The 18185-nt window shown below is 46.1% G+C and overlaps 1 protein-coding gene across 5 annotated transcripts in view; it reads left to right on the forward strand.

Moving 5' to 3' along the window:
* The window catches only part of FGR (FGR proto-oncogene, Src family tyrosine kinase), a 310928-nt gene that overhangs the window by 161776 nt on the left and 130967 nt on the right, over positions 1 to 18185 (forward strand). For 2 of the 5 annotated variants that reach the window (XM_086956871.1, XM_086956875.1), the window contains exon 2: positions 17539 to 17593. The exons of 1 other annotated variant lie outside the window; for it this stretch is intronic. The gene's annotated coding sequence lies outside the window, so the exon portion shown is untranslated. Of the gene's footprint in view, positions 1 to 16325; positions 16870 to 17538; positions 17594 to 18185 lie in introns of those variants that run through there. 2 more of the 5 variants (XM_086956876.1, XM_086956873.1) reach the window with 2 other exon arrangements.

Consider the following 18185-nt stretch of genomic DNA (forward strand, 5'->3'; position numbering starts at 1 on the left):
TTTCCCTGGCTTGTGTCATTGTCCACTGTAAACTTTGCCTGTTCATTGGTCAATAGGCTTAGTAGTCCTTCCTTAGTACCGACTTGTCTCATTTTGTAACCTCTCATGGCGACATCCCATGTTACGTGTGTTGTTACTCGGTAGGCTTCAATAACAGCCTCCGAGCACTATTTTCTCAAATAGCTTTGTCCTGCCTTCTGTTGCAGGCAGGACACACTCTCTCCTAACACTTTTTATTTATTTTTATAGCACAAACACGTTTGCATGCAACAGGTCTTGCGTTTGCGAGAGTTTAAGCTATTGGCATTGTAAATGACAATGCCTTGTATTGATCTGTTTTAACAGCAACACATAAATAAAAGGCATTGTAATTTACAATGCCAGTAGCTCAACCTCTCGTAAATGAGAGACCTATTGCATTGCAAATGCTTGTTTTTCTTGATTGTCGCCTCCTCAAGACAGACTTACTTTCATCATGTTCAACTCTTCGGTGCCACCTACAGGCAGTGTTTAATTTGTAAAAACATAAGTGCCAATTCTTAAGGTCTGCCATTGCTGCTGGCACCACTCACAACTCCTGACACTGCTGCCAAAGGCCAGTGGCAGCATTACTTACTAGTCAGCAAACCTAAGTGTGAAACTTTATACAAGTCCAGGTCTCCCCAATCTTATGGGAAGGCCTGAACATGCTGCTTCCATGTGTGTTCTAGTATGTTGAGTAGTTAAACATTCTACGGATGCTCATTGCTCAAACATAGACAGAAAGTGCCGCCTTGTGGTGTACTCCCATAAACAAGTGCTGGTGTTTAGAAACAAACGCTGGCACTAATTGAGACTGCTTACAGGTTACATTGAGCAACTACATGCACCTGTTTTTGGGAGTTGAAGGTACACAGAAAGCATTGTTGGCCATACTCCGTGATGTGAAATGATAACCCGCCTCCTGCAAAATGTGCTGAGGTGGTCCCGAGTCTTCCATATCTCACAGATACTCATTGGCTTTGGCCTGATTGGGGGCCTCTGGCTCTCCAAGGGGACCTATTCAGAGGATACCTGCATCGCAGAGCTGCTGGGGCCTGTGTTACGTAACTGTACTCAGTGCCACACTGTCTGTGCTGGTAAATGTTGTGTTCCCAACTCTCCTCTATCCACCGACTATCCTTCTACATACCCACCCGCCAACTACGATCATCCAATCAAGCCCTCGCCGCAATTCCGCGTATCCATAGATCCACCATGGGAGGAAGATCCTTCTCCTACTTAGCGGCCATGACTTGGAATTCTCTCCCCTCTCACCTCCGTGCTACACAGAACCACCTCTCTTTCAGAAAACAGCTAAAAACCTGGCTTTTCGATAAATAATGCACCGCTCATCCCCTCAAGCGCCTTGAGACCCTCTGGGTGAGTAGTGCGCTTTACAAATTCTTGAACTTGAACTCCTCTCAGAACAGACCCATTCAATACAGTAAATTAAACTTCATTAGTCTACCTTTATTCCTGAGTAGTGAAAACAGGACTTATTACAGTGTCAATTCCAGTTCAAGGATTTCTGAAGTTCCAGGCAAAAGTACATTTTGCCCTTTGGGAGCTCCGATGCATTTTTAGCCATCAGTATTAGTTTGATCTTCTGATGTGGCTTTGGTGCTTTATTGCATAGAGGCACTGTATAGCAGAGCAAGTCCTGGCTCTGTGTTAAGGTTCAGACACGCAGACTGACAGAAGAGTAGGTGGGGAAGAAGTCTACGAGAACAGCTCAGTAATGGCCCGATGTCTACATGGCCATTCTGTGACATTTGGGCTTGCGCATCCATACTTCTAATGGGGAAAGCAAGACTACAATGCAACAGCCCCGAAACTTATTGGCTATAAGCAAGGTCAGGGAAAGATGACCTTTGTGACGTAGGTCGAGTAAGAAGTTGCTAGCAATAAAAGTTTCTTTGGAGTGACAAGTCCGGACTCAGCATTTCATGCGGCATTCTTCTTTATTCTGTTAGTTCCATGTACACTTCAAGGCAAAGAAGCAGATGTAATTAGGTGGGTGGGTGTAATGTAATGTATGTATGCGCGTCTCACGCCGCGTGTTATCTCACGCGACGTGTGACCATTCTAATTAGGAGGCTCGGCTCGTGTTGAGACCACAAGCCACAGCCCGTGCATTTAATTGTTATCCTTTGAATGTGTTGTCTCCCGTGCATGGTCGGCTGAGATCTTCGGTTGGCCATTGTAACCGTTGGCTCCCCGATGACCAGACGCTCCGTGTACGGGTGGAGTTATTACTTTGGATTAAACTACATTTACTTATCCAATCAAGCCTCCCGTTCTATTTACAACATATTTTGGCGACGATCGGGAAACTCCACCTCACCTACGCTGAATTCTGTTGTATATTCGGCACCTCATCGTCAGCGTCTTCATCAAATGTTTCCTGCTTAATAAGGAAGATCAACTTCACAAGACAGTCACGATTTTAATAGGCTATTGAAGGTCTGAGTCGTTCCTTCAATCACCTGGTTTGTTTTTCTTTCATTTCCTCAACAAACCTCGCCTATTGGTCGGTTACAATCTGCTGCATGACACGATCGATCTCATTATATTTCGTTTCTTCCATTTCATTGAGGTATCGTGGGAATTCACATTTCAGGACACAGCAAGGTATTGTTTTTCATTGATATTGCTTTTACTAAGCGTATCTTCAATGATACGCACGTTGTTCTTGGAAGCACTTTGGTTAACCACCGCGTATCATCTCAGCGATACGCACGCTTCCAAATCCGACATATTTTATTGTATTTTACTGATTAACGATTCGCTCGTATGTTTGTGTCACCGCGTATCTCTGCATCGATACGCACGCTTTTAAAATTGGCATATTTGTTGATCAACTGCTACAGCGATACGCACGCTCGTAAAACTGGCATATTTATTATTCAACTTCTACAGCGATACGCACGCTTTGTGTTGTCTCCCGTGCATGGTCGGCTGAGATCTTCGGTTGGCCATTGTAACCGTTGGCTCCCCGATGACCAGACTCTCCGTGTACAGGTGGAGTTATTACTTTGGATTAAACTACATTTACTTATCCAATCAAGCCTCCCGTTCTATTTACAACAGTGGGGCACCCCAGGTGGAGAATGGATTTGTCTGCTCAGACTCACACGCCTCCTTTCCACACTTACCATTCCATTCACGCGGCGTCACGCATGTGGGCTGAGCGGCGACGTACAACACAGTGCAGAAATGTAACACAACTAAGCAAGAGTCCAGACATGGCCACACCCTGCTGTCTGGCGCGTGAAGCGGTCTCAGTGATCGTATCAGTGCTTTTAGGGTCAGACTTCTTGTAAACAATAAAGGAAGTGAAAGAGAGGAAGTGTTAAGTTGAGAATAGTGACCAGGATAAGTGTTTCGTTAGAAGCTCTCTTACAGGCCTAGCCCGCTCCTTCCACAACCCTCCTCTTTGTACTTTGAACAAATGAAGGAATGGCCCAGTGTTCCAGAAATTTCGTCCAACTTCTTATTCTCATGATCAGAAGCCATTTCCTGAGGGTGGCATCCATTTCCTGACCATCTGTGCGATGTTTTTTTTAATAAACTTTATTTCATACCTGGGTTCTTTTCAGCACTATAATTGAGGAAGCAGAGGCCGTGTGATGGCAGAACTTGCACTTTCCAAATGCCACCTGACAATGCATGGCCAAAAATGCACGTGTGATGTGGGTTAACGCAATTCCAAGTGTGTGAGAGACATCCTGCAATTTGTTAGCCAGGACACGGTCTCTCGGTTTCATGGTGGCAGTCTCTCATTGGCAAACCTCGGGGTGGGCGGCTTGAGAAAGTTCCCGGATGTGCTCTGTGTAGCACTGACTGTTGGCTGATAAAGTTACTTCTCACAGTTTCATAAGGTGCACCCTACCAGTTTGCATAATGTGACGGTAAATTACCGCCACAGACTGCAATCTGGTAAATGTATCCTGAGTAAAACCGGTACCACATGGAATGTGTATGTGCTATTGAAAGGCCTATAAATGCATATGAATGACAGAACATGCGACCTTGTAGTGTCCATTACCCCCACGCAGAGGGACAGAACATGACGTCAGATATACCTTACAGTAAGCAGGGCGCGATCCAGGCCCAGACAGAAGACACATGATCTTGTGCGCTTGGCTCATGCAGACAAGAGCAGGCCTCAGATAAACATAGGGCACGCCTCCTCGGGTCATGACTTCAGAGAGCATCATTAAGTCAGTGAAGCATGACCTCAGACCAAGGTCACAGCAGACGGGGGCGTGCTGATAGGTAGATGGAAAGGACCTAGGCTGGGACAGAGAGCGGAGGACTTCAGACAGAAGACATGTAACCAGAGAAGGACACGTTCTCAGGCATAGAGGGCATGACGTCATAAACGGGGATTAACTCAAACACTGAAAATATCAATTTAGGGACAAGACATCAGACATACTTAGGATGTGACCTCAGGTGGGAAGATATTAGTATGGATGCAAGAAAAAAAACATCCCCTTTGAAATGCACATACAATTGACTGAGTGGTCAGGAAGCGAGATGACTACTATTCAGGTTTCTTCAATCTCTTCCTCGTTTAGCTGGCCAATCTGCTAGCTACGGCTAGCTGTCTGGGTCAGAAGAGGTTCCAGTGTGCAAAAGGAGCCCCCACAACTGAAAACAACGGTCTAGCAGTGGCCTCGAAAGCTTTCTGCAGTTCAATGCTTTGTTGTTTTTGACCTAGACTGAGATAAAGAAAAGTCATCTAGTAACAATGTAAAAAATTATAATATAAATGAAGCATTACAATTCGTTTTATTTTTTTACTTGTAAAAACATATAAACATAATTGGCATGTTCATTTTGAGGTAGCTTCAGACAAGGCGGGACAGACAAAGACAACAAGATTAAAGTCTTGGAATCCCTTCTGCAGTGTTTCAGAAGAAAGGACCAAACTGGAAACAATAGTGTAGATGAGACTTCCACAAATTAACCCCATACTCTTGGTGATCATAGCACTGGACACAATGATCCAGGTGATCCAGCCACAGCTGGAAACAATAGTCTAGACAAGAAAACCAGAACTTAACACAACATTCCATGTGAGGCCCACAGAACTGGACTGCTCCTCTGAGCTACAGATAATGCTGGAGTTATGGCCTCCAGGAGAGGAAATAGTACTCCAGATGAGGCCTTGGATCTGGACTCAATTCTCCAGACATGGACTTCTGCACTGCTTAATTTGTGGAAAAAAAGAGTCAGAGGCCTGCAGCCAGCGTTTTTAGTTGTCAGCACGCCGATTGCAAAGACTGTGAGGTATTCAATCCCCCCCATGCCTCTCAAGGGCACCACTAGACACTCCCTGTCCCTTTATCTCACTCTTACAGGTTCCTAATTTCTCCTTTTGAGGCATATTTCTGTCTTTCTCTTCCTCCTTGTTTCCCCGCTGTGTGTTTTCCTTCTCTTGCTTTCAGGAAATGTCTGCTGAGGACAAATAAGTGCTGGGTAGAGTGACCAGATTTTGAGAACCAAAAACCGGGACAGGTCAAACATAAAAGTACGACTAAAGTCTTTCATGTTACTTTTATGTCTAGCCTGTCCTAGTTTTTGCGTAACCATGTAAATATAAACACATATATATATATACACACTTGCATTTATATTTACATATATATGTACACATATACATATATCTTTACATGTTCTCACACATTTGCAAGGCTACCTTATATAACAGCTGTGGCAGGACCCCCACCCTGAACCTCCTTGATCTCTTCCCCACTCTTTCTTCCCTCTGCTGCGAGCCTAAAGCCGACCTCCTGTCCAGCCTGAAAGAAACAGATTTTAAATTATATCACTTTACATGGGTCTCTTGAAAGGACAGCATAGTTTAATTTCCGTATTGCAGAATGACACTATCTTTGTCCCAAAAACCGGGACATTTATTGAAAATTAGGAAAAGTGTCGAGACGCCGGACAGTCCTCTCAAAACCGGGACTGTCCGGCGAAATTGGGGACGTCTGGTCACCCTAGTGCTGGGTCCCCAAAAATGAGTGCCAGTGCCCCCCCCTATCCCCCCCCCCACCGGCACCTACTGGCTCAAATTAAGCACTGGTTCAAAACTTGCAACAATTGTCTGGAGGTTTTATCTAGACCAGTGTTTCTCAAACTATGGACCACGACCCGACAGTAGGTCCCAAGCTGATTTTGATGTGTTGTGAAACTCAGGGCAATAAAAAAGATGTCTTTAAATTCTGTGTTTAACTTGTCACATTTGCTGGTGGTTCAAAGACAGACATCACATATGAGGCTACTGTATTCTTTTAACATGGGAATTGGTGTTTACTTTTCTTCCTCTGACTGCAAAGTGAGTAGAGTTTTTAAAGTGAACTATGTGACAATTTAGTATGTTGTTTTTTGCAATGGTCAACAAAATGTAAATACCTGTAAAGGAACTGTATGGATTCAGCAGTTAGACAAGCAAAAATGAAGCACTTTTTTTGTAATTCTGAAGTATGCTGGAAACAGATTTTAATAGAATCAGAGCAAATCAAGACACTTACTTGGTTATATATAAATGATATTCACAGAAACCTGATTTCCACACATCATCATTTGAGTGCTATATAGTTTTATCAGTATAACGGTATGTCTGTGCAATTTCACTGGCCATTTTAATGGAAAGTGTGCTGTCTGTAAATGACAATGCTCTCCCAAGTGATGCTTTAGTTACATTCAAAACTCGCCCTGCATGATGCCCATTAAATGCAGGTGGGTTGCAGATATTTGTTGTTCTAAAAAGTGGGTTGTGGTTTTAAAAAGATTGGGAACCATTGATGTTGGCGATGTAGCGAGCGCAAGGTAAGTGGCTTTATTTATTTTTTGTATTTAATTTTACCTCTTCCGTCGTATGTCAACTTACCTGCCCCCGCCCCAATGCTCTTACCTGTGCAGGCCTCCACTGAGGGCAAGCCGCCACACAGAAAAAGACACAGCCTGTCCACAGACAGACGAGGACATGGCTTCAAAAAGCAAATAGTTCTTGGCAGCAGACAATTGTGGCAGAGCATAATGTGACTGGCAACCAAGCTTGGCTTGACCTGAGGCAAGCAAGGAGGTTGGGCTACCCTCAGTGAGGGAGGGCATGATGTCCTCATACAACTAGGAGAGGATGGGTCCAAACCACCCTCACCAAATAGGATGGGGTGGACATCTGTGCGATCTGAATCAAGGCTTGCCAAGTGTCAAACATCACGTTACACAATCACTGCATCCCTGCAGAATGATTATTTAGGCACTCATACTTTTTCGGGTGTTTATGGCAGACACTTTCTTGGTGGAATTTGTGTCAGATCTGAAATGTACTGCAAGCTGGAAATCTGCTAGACAGCAGTGTGTCACAGCAGGGACATGTTCCTCAGCTGTGCTTACTTACACTTTGCTCTTATGCTGTTTTACCCGTTTATTCAAAGCTTCAGCTTCTCACAGTCCAGCTGGTATTTGAAGGTGAGGCCCCAGAGACTAAGCTACAGATATTAGCCATCAGAACACCAGTGGGCCAGATTCAGTAATTCCTCACGTAATGTCGTACAGCTGCAGGTTTTCTGTGTTGCCTTGCACAAGGTAAAAACACAGTGAGGCCCTTTATCTACTGAGATTGGCCTGCTACTGGTCTAACATGGCTGCCTTGCGTGACTCACAGCCTTACACATTTGTGATGTCCGGCTCACCATTTCTACTAAAGTCATGCCCTTCCAAAACAACTTCCTATGCATAGGCAAACCTCTAAAGCATTCCACACATTGGTTGTGTGCAGTCCACATACAATATTTCTTTTAAAAATAAAAATAAATAATAATAAACACATTTCTCCTTGTTAATGCCTGCTTCAAGAGGATTTAGTTTTCGATGCAAAGCCCAGTCTGGCTATGTGGGTAGATCAGACTTTGGGTGAAAACATTTGGGTGTTTGTGCTGATGGCAGTGGCAGCTGGCATCTACGAGGAGGGGGCGGGAAATGGAATGCGCACAAAAATAAAAAAATAAAAACAAAACAAAACCAATTACCTTGGATGTCTTCCTCGCTCTAGGACCTTGGACCTCTTCTTCTGTGGGACTGTTGACTGCAGAGCGGTCACCAGTAAACTCCCTTGACCAATCATGGTGCTGCTCACATGCTGTTAACCAGCATGAGAGCACTGCCCTGATTGGAGGGAGTGGCCTCTCTCTGCCCTCCCCAGCGCACTGTGGCCTGCACTTGCTCTCAAACCAGCTGTCTCAAGACAGCTGGGTTGAGAGGTTTAAAGTGAGCATGTCTGCCTGGCCATCCCAAGACGGCCCGCCAAAGAGACATGCGCACTTTAAACTGTGCATAGACAGCCCACCACTGCTGTCACTCAGCAGTCCCCTCAGGGACCTGACACTCGGTTTAGGATAGGATGAACAAAAATGAAATGGTGATAAAATACTATTATATTTTTAATCTCTGGGGCTCTGGGGGCCATTTAAGTGGGGCGACACTCCGCCGCACCAACGGAAGAGCCGCCCTGGGATGATTAGCACTACAATGTCCTTTTGATACCAAGCATCTCAAAGGAGCACAAAGTATTTTTTGTGCTGAGAAAATACCTTTTGCGCTGCGTCATGCTAACACCAGCGCAAAGCCTTAGTAAATCTGGCCCTTTATTTCTAAGAGTTGCAAATAAAACAAAATGAGTTACTATTTAAAAAGGCATTTGCAGTATTTCCTTCGCATTATTCAAGAGAGCCTGTAACTGTTGCTTTTAAAGTGAGAGGGGCAATTAAACATTTTGCATCTTGCATATTACTTGTTTGCGAAATTCGTTGAAATACAGCTTGGGAATGTTTTTTGCCCTTAGCGCCAGCGTGCCTTCTTAAAAACATTTTAAAATGTTGGCTAAAGTACATATTAAGCAACATATTTAACAATAATGTGACTAGATATATATTTTTGAAAGTTCACATGTGATGCAACAAACTCGCAATTGTGGCCTGTGGGGACACCTACTTACTTACTTTTGAAGCGGAAGGCATCACTCACGCTGTAGCCTATCAGCCCAGCAGCGCACCGGCCTCCCAGCCCACCTCTCGCCGCACCCGCTTCGCTGGTGGGCACTGGTAGAGGCAACATCTTCAAGGACCAACGCAGGACGCCGGCGGCAAGGCGGTAAGGGGCGCGAGGAACCAGCGGGGCTGCGAGTGTGCGGGGACTTCATTTCCCAGAAGTCCCTGCAAGACCAAGGAAGAGCTTCCGGTCCGCTCTCCCTGCTGGCCCGCCCCCCGCCCATCAAAGCCAGTTAAAAGCCCTCCTCTTCCTCGACCCTGTGGGACACCTACTTACTTACTTTTGAAGCGGAAGGCATCACTCACGCTGTAGCCTATCAGCCCAGCAGCGCACCGGCCTCCCAGCCCACCTCTCGCCGCACCCGCTTCGGGGGTGCCGCTTCGCTGGTGGGCACTGGTAGAGGCAACATCTTCAAGGACCAACGCAGGACGCCGGCGGCAAGGCGGTAAGGGGCGCGAGGAACCAGCGGGGCTGCGAGTGTGCGGGGACTTCATTTCCCAGAAGTCCCTGCAAGACCAAGGAAGAGCTTCCGGTCCGCTCTCCCTGCTGGCCCGCCCCCCGCCCATCAAAGCCAGTTAAAAGCCCTCCTCTTCCTCTACCCTGTGGGACACCTACTAACTTACTTTTGAAGCGGAAGGCATCACTCACGCTGTAGCCTATCAGCCCAGCAGCGCACCGGCCTCCCAGCCCACCTCTCGCCGCACCCGCTTCGCGGGTGCCGCTTCGCTGGTGGGCACTGGTAGAGGCAACATCTTCAAGGACCAACGCAGGACGCCGGCGGCAAGGCGGTAAGGGGCGCGAGGAACCAGCGGGGCTGCGAGTGTGCGGGGACTTCATTTCCCAGAAGTCCCTGCAAGACCAAGGAAGAGCTTCCGGTCCGCTCTCCCTGCTGGCCCGCCCCCTGCCCTTTACGCCCCCTACTTAATAACATCTTACTCCCGCAGCGCGGGACGCAGCACGGGCGAAGACTGGGCAAAGACAGGGCCGTTTGAGGCCGTTCGAGGACGGCAGAGGACGGCCCCGGCCCTGTCACCCTGTACTTTACTTCGTTCCCGCAGGCCCCCACGACTTCTGACGTACATCACTGAGAACCACGATGCGTCCCAAAACTAGAAGCACGTCTAAGAAAGCTACACTGGTGACACAAGTGACCGGTCCTATAGACCTTTTCATATCCAGGGTAAACGACACCATTGATAAGAGTATTATCCTACTGGAGAAAAGAGTCTCCTTGGACCTCATGCAGGCCAAACGATCCTCGCTCGGCTCACTTGCCACCGCAAATTCCCCTGCTCACCAGGTTGCTAATAATTGCTCTTTACCACTGCCACTAACTATCGTTCCTACGATGACTGTTCCAAATTCTGTAGATTTATCCGTAACCCAAACAGACTCTGATCAATCATATGTCGACCTTGAAGCAACCCCAGACTTAGAAGCCTGCCAATCACCGACTGAAAAATTAGACCAGAGTGCCATTAGTAATCCCTTACTACCTGATCCAGTAACGACCTTAGAACCAACAAAAACAAGGAAAAACACCTCCACCCTCCCTAAGGCTATGCCAATTATCAAGGAAAAACCTAAAACAAAAACAAAGAATCATAATCTGATCACGCCCACCCCAAACTCCTCGGCAGGTATCCCCTGTTGGGTGGAAAACATGGTCATGGACCTAAAATCAGACCTCGAAGCTAATATTACAGCACAGATCAAACCCCTAATATCAAAGTTGGACAGACTTACGTCACTAATCAATACGAAATGCAGTTGTAAGGCAAGCGGGAACGGTCCCGCTCCAACGCACGGGGCAAAGGAAATACTCCCAAAAAAACCATCTAGTCTTAAACAAATAACAGGTATAACAAACAAGCCTCACACTTCACCAACCAGAAAAGCGGCAGTAACACAACCCCTAGCTAAAAAAGAGAGTAATCTAGATGCCCCCCAAGACATTCCGGTCGCGGTAGATCTCCCCCCTGCTACACAAATAGGCCCAGCAGGTCAAACTAAAACAAACAACCGACAAACAAAAGGAAATACCACCATTCCAGCAGAGACCCCCTCCCTTGAAAAACCACCAGAACTGAAGACCAAGCAGTCTCGGCCCAAAATAATCAATTTACCCCCGGAAGCTTCTCCCTTCGTGGTGGTGTTAACAGCTGTTCCCCCACTGAAGGAGGGTGTAAGAGAAACTTTCGCGGAGCTGAGGAACAAATGCGCCCAGTGGCTCCAACTCCACAAACCCTTACCCGCTCACATCAGGGGTGATATCTTCTCCGCACGCAGAGGAGATTGGGTTGGCAGAAGCACGAAGGCAATAGCGGGAGATGTCATCAGCATCAAATTTAGGGAGATAGGGGCATCAAATTATATCTGCAATTCACCCAACAGAGGACCAGCCACCCAAATAAATCCCCTTCCCTTGTCCTATTTCCTACCCCCATCTTCAAGGCAAAATTTTCCCTCTCCCGTACTCCCATTAAACAATGGGCCTATAAATTCCTCTGAATACAATACGTATCAATACCAGCAGCACCCACACTTGCCACGATTCCCACAAATTCCACAACAATCAGTTTTCCAGTGGCAACCACCCGCCCAACTTCCTCAACCTATACACCTTGCTACCCAACCACCTGCTCATCCTCCTCAATACCCATATCATACCACCCAACAGTGGTGGCAACCCCAGCAATCCACGCAACACAACACTCACCTATGGCAGCAGCCGCGGCAAGGACGGTTTCCCCCATTCAACCCACTAGGCCTTAATCACCAAGGCAGAGATAGGGACGAATGGAGTGGACAGGAACACTGGAGAAAGTACAGTGACCCCACACGTTGGGATAGCTGGAATGGCATACAATTAGCAAACGGGTATAGCGCCTTGGAGTGCGTCGATTGACTACCACAACCACAAGAACACTCCCAAATCCACACAGACCTATCGGAACCCACGGTCTCCCCATTAGTCCCTCCAGACCCAGAGATTCCTCCAGCCCCAGAGATCTTTAACGAATCAAAAAGAGTAAAAAGCTCAAGGGACAGTCTAACAATCCTGAGCCTGATCTCGTGGAACATCGCTGGACTAAGGACAAAAATAGAGGATGGGACAATCATGCACCACATGCATAATCACCAAATAATATGCATACAGGAGACATGGTCATTACAAGAACATCACCTGCAGGGGTACAAAACGTACTCCTCTCTCGCGCAGTCGGGACACACAGGTAGACCAAAGGGAGGTCTGTGCATCTATGTAGCCAACACTATCCAAAACGCTAAAATAAAGGTTATAGAACTGGCATCTAATTTGCAGATCCTTGGTCTTTTCCTCCAGAAAAAAGAGTCAATGGTTATCATCAATTTTTATAACAACCTGGATGAACTGGACTTTGAGGGAGTCCTGGCCCACCTCCACGAAAAATTAACTACTCTCAGAATGAAACAAGGAGAAAGAGGCCCGGCCGCAATAATATGGGCAGGCGACTTCAATCTTCACGCCTGTACCCAACCAAAAAGAAAATGTCCTGGCATGGTGACAGAAGATGGCCTCTCACTCACCCATTTCTTGCATAACAAAATGGGTAGACAAATGAATGATCTCCTATCCGACCTGGATCTCCAGATAGTAAACACTCTGGACTATGGGGATAACTCACTTGCACCTACTTATATAGGAAGAGGCTACAAAACCACGGTAGACTTCATAATTATATCAACATCCTTACAACTAAGAATAAAAAACTTTGAAGTCAAACCGAATCCTCAAAGTGACCATGCAATATTAACCTTGGAAGTCTCACTAAACTATCAACAATGTTCTCCAGCAATAATAGCCAACGCATTGACCCAGGAAAATATCAATATGGATAAAGTAAACGGGTACTCAATAAAATGGGGAAGGATAAACCCAGAGGAACTCACCAAAGAGTTAATAAGATCAGTCTATCCCCAAATCAAAATTTGTTTGGACATAGCAACTAAGGACGTGGAGCTTCTAAATAACTTTGCCCAAATTATGGACAAACTAAAGGTTTTACTCACAAAAACACAAAAATCCGGTCCATCCCGGCCCAAAGGCTGGTTCAACCAAGAGTGCACTAAGGCTCATACAAAATTGAAGCTAGCCTTAAACAAAAACGAAAGGGATCCCCGCACAATAGCCACCCTCAGAAGCGAATATCACAAAATTAGGAAAAAGAGGAAAGAGGAACTGAAGCAAGCGCTGTGGCATGAACTCCACACCAGTGCCCAAGAAAAAAACTCTCAAGCCTTCTGGAGAATTATAAGAACTCCTTTCTTGGCAGGCGACACTTGCCCAAAAATCGAAGCTGCTATAGACGCTGCAACTTGGGTATCACACTTTACCAGCATCTTCCAAAAACCAACCTCTGATCAAGAGACGGAAGAGGAGGAAAAAACATTCCTACCATACCCTATAGACATAAATTTTGAAATCTCTGAGATTCTTGTGGCATTGAACTCAACCAAAAAAGGAAAAGCTCCAGGGCCGGACGGAGTCCCGGCAGACTTTTTTAAACACCAAACAGAACTTTGGGCACCGATTTTAACAAGGGTCTGCACCGCTACGGCAAAATTAGGAATTCTGGAGTCATGGACAAGGTCCATCATGGTGCCGATATTTAAAAAAGGTAACCGTATGGACCCTGCCTGCTATCGCCCAATTTCTTTGCTGGACTCACTGGGAAAAATAGCAGGAAGAGTGATTTTAGAAAGACTTCAGGACTGGGCGGAAGAGAGAGGCATCCTATCCGACCTTCAATTTGGATTTAGAAAAGGACTAGGTACTGTGGAACAAGCCCTAAATTTATCGATAATCTTTGGAAAATATGTGCATGCAAAGAAAGCAAAACTTTACATGACCTACGTAGATTTGTCCGCGGCTTTCGACTGCGTCTCCCATACAAAATTGTGGTCCCTTTTAGCACAGATGGGGGTAGATCCATCACTCCTGAACTTTTTAAGGGAACTCTATTCCAATCCATCCGCAAGAGTCCGCTACGGGACAAAGGGGGAACTAACGGTGTCTTTTAGAGTAGAGCGTGGGGTCAGACAAGGATGTGTCCTGGCACCCTTCCTTTTCTCCCTCTATACTAACAACTTGGAGGTCGAGCTCCTGAAGGGTGCCCGTGATCTTCCACTGGCCAAACATCGCCCGATCCCCGCTCTACTCTACGCGGACGACGCCGTCCTCCTTGCACAAACCCCCCGTGAACTCCAAAGGTCCCTTAATAGATATTCGCAGTTCATGAGAACCCTTGACCTTCATATAAACGTAAAAAAGACTTTCGTAATGAAGGCTGGGGTTGGGAGGAAACAGCAAAACTCCATCTACCTTGGCAGCCAAAAAATAGACTCTACAAACGAATACTGCTATCTGGGAGTCATGATAGATAATAAACTCTCCTGGAAACCAGCAGTAGAAGCCAGAAAACATTGTTTTAAAAGAGCATTAGCCGCATTGGTGTCATTTACACAAAAACTAGGAAAACGTCCGCCCAGGGAATTGATAACCATATACAAAGCTAAATGTCAATCCACAGCTTTATACGGAGCAGGACTATGGGGCCATACGGATGTCACCTCTCTGCAAATTGCAGAAAACAAGTTTTTCAGATTCCTCTTATCCGCCCCCAAAAGTTCCTCGACTTACGCCTGCCACTTAGAATTGGGGGCACCATATATCGAAGATCTTGCCAAAATTCAACCACTCCTCCTTTGGCGACGTATCTGGGCGTCAGATAAAAACGACATTACAAAAACAATACTGGCGGATGCAATGTCTCTGGACTACGTTTTAAAAATTAAATGGCTGGCCTATATCCGGACCTTTCTCTTTGACCTTGGAATAGAAAAATATTATTCAAACCCCGAAAAAATTGGAGAACTCTCAAAAAATAATTTTAAAAAACGAGCCTTGGACCATCTGGGTAATCTAAGACTACAAATAGAAGCTGGGAAACAGTCGGTGCAGCACGCAATAATGGTTCAATCTACCCTTTTAATGCAGCCCTATTTAAACCTTGACATTGGTACCTTCGAACGATTTCTCCTGATAAGATTCAGACTGAACATATTTCACAAACTGGTAGCTTTCCCAACGCCAAACGTTTGGGACCCAAATCCACTTCCATGTCCATGCGATGGGATATCAGGTCAAACCACCCTTCATACTGTTCTGTTCTGCAAATTTTATCAGGAACACCGCAAACTTTGGTTACTAACTCTTTTAAAATCTTGGGGTCTTAGACAATGCCGAGTAGCCATGTTGAGCTTGCAGCTTTTGGATACCGAAGCCACATGTTACCATGTTCTTAACTTTCTGAAATGTATATATGGACACAGGAAAAACCTTTAATTATAATAGTACTGTATAAATTACCGAAACTCCTTTTTGCTGTTTTTAAGTAATCTGTAATTATATTTCACTGAAGATTTTTTATCTGTACTGCTTTTATGGATCTTTAAAATCCGAATAAAGTTTATTATTATTAATTGTGGCCTGTACAAGTTTCCTGTAACAAAACCCTTGCACCGGCGCAGAACATACACAAAAACAGCACATCTCTAAATGGAGAACTTGAGGTCTCCCTTTTGATGTGTAAGTAAATCATTTTGTAATTTTTCACTTTGCATTCTGGTACTTGTGGTTCTGGATTTGTAGTGAAAAAAATACAACGATGACATCAGAATGCAGGGAGAAATTTAAAATAGTACTGGTGGATCTGCTACCCGTACTTGACAAGTGAAAAGCTTAGTTATCTAGATTACATATGTTGAAAACAAAAAACATATCATCAGAACACGATGTTACTGAAAGAGTATATTTTTATTTTGCTCAAAGCAAATAGGTAACTAGGTCACAAATAAGAAAGCAGGTTTACACCTGACATGGGACAACGTCAGAGATGCCGTCTTGACTTGTCCAGTTGTCCAAGCGCAATCATTGTTTTGAAGTAATTGCAATTATAAAAATTTGACTGGAAATATCAAAGTTGTCCCGTCATTTTCTTCTTACAATAAAATGCGACAGAGTATCGCACGTGAGGCATACAAAACGTCACGCACCGTTAACAGAGAAATGTCACACACATGCACGCTGACCGAAAGAAATGTGGCCATTAGGGAGAGAGGGTACTATATTTAAATTACACCAACAACCTTAACCCTTCTACCCTTCATATACTGTCTTCCTCCATGAAGAGGCCACAGACTGAATGTGCGCGCTCGGTGCGGTGCTGGGTTTTCGTTGTGTTTTGGTCGGATTTTTTTTCCGATTCTTGTAGCCGGCATTCGGCCAGGTCATGTGTGTCCGGAGGTAGCCAGAGGCCTGTGCTTTCGAGAAGGAAGGAAGCGGGGGTGTGACGGGGGCGACACGGTGAAGGGAGAGGGAGGAAGTGGCGGTGCAGTGTGTCCGCAGCGCCGCGGGGACTGGTTCATGCGCTTCTCGTCACTGCGAGGCAGGGAAGGGCGGCCCCGGGCCGGTGCTCTGGGCTCCGAAGGCTCTTTTGGGCTTAAATAGGAAGTTCTGATTCGGGCAGGTGTTGCCTCGGAGAGGCGCTCGCTGCAGGGCCGTCGACGGGACCGCCGATTGGACAAGGCCAGTGACGAGGATCCCACGCGCGTAAGGGCGGGCGCGAGCCTGTCAGGAGCCTTTGACCGCTGGAGTTCGAGACCCGAGCCTGGCGGGGGAGAGACTGCGCGCGGTATACGTCACCGGCACCAGCATACTGCCTGGGTTCTCTCTACCAGGTACCTGCAAATGGGCCAATGAGTGCTGCAGGCTCTTAGGAATCATTGCTACGCAGGGCCCAGTCTTCTTCGGACTGACCGGGGCAGCGCCCTGGGAGGAAAGATAATTCGGTGTTTCTTGTGGGGCTGCGTCGTTGCGGTGTGATGGGAGGAGGTGTGAGGAAGATGGAGGAGGGCAGGGGGTTGAGGGGGCGCTAACAATTACGCTGAGATCCATTAAAGGCTGATTACTTTAACAGGACCGTTTGAGACCAAGTGGGATGGACGAGATGTTGCTTGAATGACACCAAGTCAGGCAGCTAACTCTCTCTGTGCTGCTCCCCCCCTCCCCACTTCAGAGTGTTGGTACCCTGGGCCCATCTCATCCATGTCCAAGGCCGGCCCTGGTGCTACAGGCCCCTAGGACTCTCAGTGCTGATGTTTGAAAAGAACATGGGCTTGTTTGGGCCCTGATCATTAAATGCCTGAATCTGATAGGGCTGTAAGACTGCCTGGGCTGATTTCGGACAGGATCTGGCCACTAAGGGTTGGAGTTAGGGACTCAAGCCTCTTTCACCTTACTGATCTAATTTCTCTTTCTCTTGTTCAGATCTTTCTCATTAACTCTATCTAGCCCGTGATCCCGGACCTGCTATCCTCTCATGTGCTGTCTCCTTTCTCTTTCCGTAGGCCTTTCTCCTCCTTTTAACATGAAGCTCTTGATGTGGTAGCAGGAATTGGTCACGTGAGTATCCAACATTTTTTTTTCTACGTGCGTGAGATACTTTTGCACCTTGACCGCTGTAGGAGAACCAGTTTATATCACCTCTGGTGTCAGTTGTCAGGGCTTGCAGATATATGTGGTGATTGATAGCTTAGCTGTCTGAGACCTAAGCCTCTATGTTACCTGAGGGATAGACCTGCTTTTCACAGTAAAAACGTGTTCTCAAGCGTGATAATTCTGCTCCCAGCAGTTTTGGACTGTGATGTGTGTATAACCAGCTGTTGTCTGAGGCACAAGCTTGTAAGATAACTGTGCACACTGAATAATAGCTTTGCTGTGTGGACCTGGGCCTGTAAAATGTGTGTTGTTTGTTGCGCCGCTTTGTGAGGCCTAGCCTGCTCTCAAGCGGGAGCTTTGCTCTCTGAGACATCACCTTGTTGGGAAACAACCTTTACTACGCAGTCATTACATCGCACTACTTTTACATAGCAGTCATTACATCGCAACATCCTTTACATCGCATGTCATTACAACGCAGGCTTTACATCGCATGTCACTACAACGCAGGAATTACATCGCAAGTCATTACAACGCATAGTACCCTTACACTATC

The sequence above is a fragment of the Lissotriton vulgaris genome, chromosome 2_1, assembly GCF_964263255.1.
Source record: "Lissotriton vulgaris chromosome 2_1, aLisVul1.2, whole genome shotgun sequence".
In the NCBI taxonomy this organism is placed as follows: domain Eukaryota; kingdom Metazoa; phylum Chordata; class Amphibia; order Caudata; family Salamandridae; genus Lissotriton; species Lissotriton vulgaris.